The sequence below is a fragment of the Neophocaena asiaeorientalis genome, unplaced genomic scaffold, assembly GCF_003031525.2.
Source record: "Neophocaena asiaeorientalis asiaeorientalis breed wild unplaced genomic scaffold, Neophocaena_asiaeorientalis_V1.1 scaffold11, whole genome shotgun sequence".
Classification (NCBI taxonomy): domain Eukaryota; kingdom Metazoa; phylum Chordata; class Mammalia; order Artiodactyla; family Phocoenidae; genus Neophocaena; species Neophocaena asiaeorientalis.
The window spans coordinates 5,320,363-5,325,482 of record NW_020173124.1 but is presented as its reverse complement, the minus strand read 5'-3'; the positions used below and the strand labels follow the sequence as shown (position 1 = coordinate 5,325,482).

At 37.2% G+C, this 5,120-nt stretch overlaps 1 pseudogene; it reads left to right on the top strand.

Annotated features, from left to right (window-relative positions):
• The first annotated feature begins 540 nt into the window (after positions 1-540).
• Positions 541-935, top strand: LOC112399107 (28S ribosomal protein S17, mitochondrial pseudogene; annotated as a pseudogene).
• The last annotated feature ends 4,185 nt before the right edge of the window (positions 936-5,120 follow it).

Sequence of the window (5,120 nt, the reverse complement as noted above, 5' to 3'; positions counted from 1 at the left end):
TCACGTTCAGCTTTAAAATAAATTTGTTATTTGTGCAAGTCAAACAAAACACTTCTCTCAACCAGATTTGGCCAAGCCACCTCAATTTGAGACCTGTGTTCTAATCTTGCATCTTCACACCAGTAAAGCACCAATGCCTTCTTAAAAATGAGCAATAAATGCAGAAAAGGTAAAACGTTAGAAAAAATAAAACTTGATATTTTTTGGTTCATCTGTTTCTGTGTTTCAAATGGACTGATTATATTGAAATTATTTTAATAACTTTCTCTCAACTTTTTAATTCCTTTTCAAAACATATTTCTGTAACTTGTGTGCTGACACTCTGACTTCATAGGTCATCAGTACTTTTCTATTTATTTTACAATTTTGTTTTGTTTTGTATTGTCTTTTTGAGGTAGACCAAAATTCATGCATCAGAAATGATTACGGAAGGAGCTGGGAGGTGACTGCCGGCCGCGTGCCACCGCTGCAGATGGAAGTAGATTCCGGGGCCGGAAGCGCCACAGCGTAGGGAGCTCTCCAGGTGAGCAAAGCCAAATAATGTCAATAGCTCGTTCATCTGTCCATGCCAAATGGGGGTCATGGGGAAGGTGATTGGGACAGCAATGCAAAAAACTGCTAAAGTGAGAGTGACCAGACTTGTTCTGGATCCCTATTTATTAAAGTATTTTAATAAGCGAAAAAACTACTTTGCCCACGAAACTCTCCAGCAGTGCACCATTGGGGATACTGTGCTTCTCAAAGCTTTACCTGTCCCACGAACAAAGCATGTGAAGCATGAACTGGCTGAGATCATTTTCAAAGTTGGGTAAGTCTTAAATCCAGTGACCGGAAAGGGCTGTGCTGGAATTGCCTACCTGGAGAGTCCAGTCGGTCTGGAAACCACCCACCTAACCAAAAACCTGGAAAAACTCCATCTCTCTTCAGCACAGTGAAGGAGGATTAGAAGACGGAGTCAAAGGGAAGGATTTCTAAGTTTGCTTTATGGAAAAATTTTTCTAAGTTTCCTCACAAACCATTCAGTTTCTCTTCTGGTATTTATGAAATAGCTAAAAGTAAATAAAGTAAAGGCCTTGTTATATTTTTTTCATTAAAAAGACATGATTAGGGAAGAATTAATATCATTAAACCTAAATAAAGCTAAGTAGCAAAATAATAAATGAATGTATATTTATTTGTGAGAAGGTTATTTTATAGAGAAAGCTTTGGAAATTGAACAAGAGAAAGTGATAGTTATTGGTAGATTCTTGTCTCAAAAGTAAGGTAATCTGTCTTTTTTAAGTACATACCAATACCCTAACTTTGGTTGCGTAAGTATCCAAATACAATAAAATGGGATTGTGTGGAAAACAGTCACAAAGAAGAACAACAGAATTTTGGAGAAGAATCAAAATGATGAGAAAATCTTGGTTTTTTTCTAAGAGAATTAATATGCATGTATACAGATGTGTAGGATCCCATTTTATATATGTTAAAAAGAAAGATAAAAGTATATCCAAGAGCATTCGTATTACGTTGAATATATACATCCAAATCAATGCATTTAGTGTTTACAGTTAATGTAAGGATTGCTATTAGCCTATATGTATTTAAGCTCTACCTACAATTTTCCTAAATGTGCTCATTTTATTTGGAACAAATGTGCCATGCTAGCATATCAAATGATAAGCTATCTCATAAGAATCAGTTCCTAACTTAAAATTATTGGATATTTTAAAGATCCAAGTATGTCCCCTATCTGGCCTTTTAATAAATGCTTGTTGCCTTAATTTGTTTCCCTTAAAAATCTGGTGAAGGCTGAAAAGAAAAACAAAAAGTACATGTACTCTTCACTGAGGCAGAAAGAGCTCTAATCGTAAAGTTTCCGACCAGAACAGGGTCACCTACACTTAAATTTTCTGTAAACAAGTAAGTGCTGAGATAGCAGATCAACTTCCTTAGTGCATTTTTCCCCTAGTAAAATCAGTTTGAGATAAATTGCAAAATAAATAAATGTCAAATAACAATTCCCATGACTAGTATTTGAGCTGAATTTAATGATGATTATGAAGACAAAGCTGTGATAGGCCTCTGTGTAGAATGCTTAAAGGGGACAATCTGAAACGATTTTAACTTGCAACCATTTTAACAAATGAATATATTTCCTAAATTGCCACATCAACCAACCCTGCTATCTAATTATGGCCAGCAAAAAGGACTACATATTAACTATTCCAAAGCGTAAGCCATTATTTTTGGTTGACATTCTTCAACGTTCAGTTAATAAACCTGAAAAGCATTTTGCTTATTGAATAGTCAAGGTTTCTGCTTTACAACTGATGGGTAATGTAACAGGAAGTTGTACTGTTCCAAGTCAGACATTCTCTAAGGACTTTTCTCAGATTCTGTGGTCTTACAGGCCATCAGTGCTTCCACCATTTTCCAGGATAAAATGATCATAGCTGCTTCTTAGAATAGAAATTTAAGACACCTATGACATATCATTTCAAAATTATTTAGTAAGATAAAACATCAGTAAAAGTCCATTTTATATTCAGAAGGGTACAGTGGCCTCAGAGCATGTGTTCTCTAGCCCCACCTGGCTCGTTTTGAAAGCTTATGCCTCTGTACTGATCAACATGTAGCAGGGCAGCACCCTTGAACTTGTCAGGGAAAACAATCTGGAATTCAACGATTATCAAGAAGAATTTTAGAGAAACAGTATGTAGAAGTATTTACGGAATAGATAGAAATAAAATTTCAAGGTTCTATTTATTTAGCTATTAAACTTTTCCTTTGTAAAGTTGTAAACCTGGCAACTTCAAATCAGTTTCCTGGTAGACTTGCATTTGTTGATATTCTGTCCACTTATTTTGAAGGAATATTTTAAAGGTTATTGTAAAATGTGGAGAAGCATTTGCTATCTACTGTATATCATACAATCATCTCTATTTAACAGCCACGGGGGAAATTTCTCTTTGCCTGGAGGATACGTTATTTTTTACCTAACCAACACTAATTGCATTTCCCTTTTTGCATTTGCCACAAAAATGCTCAGAGCCATATTTATGGTCCACTTTTAGGAAATGTATAAGGCTTCAGAACTCTTCTCTACTTTAACCTTATTTCAGGCATCAACTCCCTCTCTTAAACTTTGCCTTAATTCCTTCACCTAGTCTTAGGGTATTCATCTGGTTGTTTTGAATCTTGGGAGGCTGCCATGATTGCAATTTTGAACACTGAAGTTATGAAAATTAGTTCATAAAATTTTCCCTTTGCCATACCAGTTTTTGGAGACTATGGATTAAACAAGGAATCACCACACACCTTTATAAAGTCCAGGGTTTTTTTTCTAAAATAGTTCAATATGTTTTTCAATCATTAGTTAGACCTGCTCAAAAATTCATAAGAACACAAAGATAGCCCCTTAATTGAAGCAAAGGAATAAGACAGTTTTTGCACAAACCTATAAAAAGTGAGACATTAAAATAACTAAGTTTTAGGGTCCTATTTTTGTATTTCATGTAGTCCCAAACATACTGTGGCAAATGATTGCTTAATGGGTTATTGTGTTTTTTGGCATAGATGCTCTTCCTTTGCAACTGGTTAGGAGACATCTCCAATGAAATATTCCAGTCTCTCACGTCACATTCAGGATGCCCCCAAACTAACCTTATTGTCTTTGGCATCTCTTTTCCAGCTGCTCTCCTATATTGTTACCACTAAATATGGAACAACAAAGAAACATTTAACTTTTGCCTTTCATTACCCATTTAGCCAACCAGTTCTACACACTGATTCTGAGTCTCCAAAGCCACCACTCTTCTCTTTTTTATTTTTAATATCAGCACTCTACTCCGGGCCATGCCTACATTTGCTTGGTGTTTTAACAAATTTATATTTTTTGTTTTGTATCAAGGAAAGGAATCCCTCTCAAATGAGCTCAAACCAAAAGGGGTGGGCAGCCATTTAAAGCTACAGAGAGGTATTTTGGGCACTGAGGAAAAGGGAACTCAGAGCTTGTTACAGCACTGGGTTCTTGGACTCTTTAATCCATAGATATTGATAAGAGGCCAGACTAGAAATTCAGGAAAGACTTTACTGGGACTCGTGATGCAGCACGAGGGAGTGAGAACAAGTAACAGGTGCACTTGCTTGCTCGCCAAGTGGGGGCGACCTGGTTCCTTAAATGGGGTGAGGGTACAGGCAGATCGGTGGGTTGGGCTGGATGAGTGGCTTAGGTGGTCTGCCCATGCCCTTGGTGATGCTGTGTGCAGGGATCATGGGCAGTGCCCTGCTTTTCCTTCTGCCAAATCAGAAGTGGCAGTTGGGTTTTGATCTTTTTGTATTTTATTGTTCATGATTTGCCTCAGTTGGGCATGCATGTGGTTATTTTTAGTCCCTCCTAGTTTCTTAGTATTTTGTTACTTGAGAGACATGTGTCCAGGTGAAGCACTTCAGCAAAGGGTTCCAGGTCCCAGTCTGTCTCAGGCTCACTATGGGCAGGACCTGAGGCAGTAATGAGGAACATCACTGCTTCCTTTAGGTTTTCTCTTTCTTATCTTTCTCTTAATTGGTGTCCACAAATTCTCTATTTTCACTTCACTATGCTTAAGGCTTCACAGTGCTCTGCCCTAGCCTTGAGTCTGTGTGACTTTTTAGCTTATCATTATAAAAATTCTCTCAGTCTTTTAGTTAAAATTCCCAAGGTAAGAAATTTAATTGAGCTAGCTCAAACATCCCAAGTTCCTGTCCAGCCTATAGTTACCCCCTAAAAGTGACAGATTCAGAGTCCACCCATCTTTATCCAAGCAGTGGTACCATGGTTGAGGAGACCTCACTCAGCAGATTTTGTGGGTGGAGATGAGGTTACATGAAAAGGAGTACAGAGAGTAGGGAATTATAGACAATTCTAATACCATTTACCATGTCTATCAGTGTATATATGCACAATGTTTACCAACTCCATATTTTTCACTGTAGTCCAATATAGAACCTGCTAAACACACAGTTTTGAGCAAAAATACTCCCTTGTTTTGATTCATCTGACTCACTTGGTTTCCCTTATAAACACTCTGCCAGGTGTGATGCAATTATAAACTGCTCCCAAATTCCAGTGGCTTATAACAGGTATGTATTTC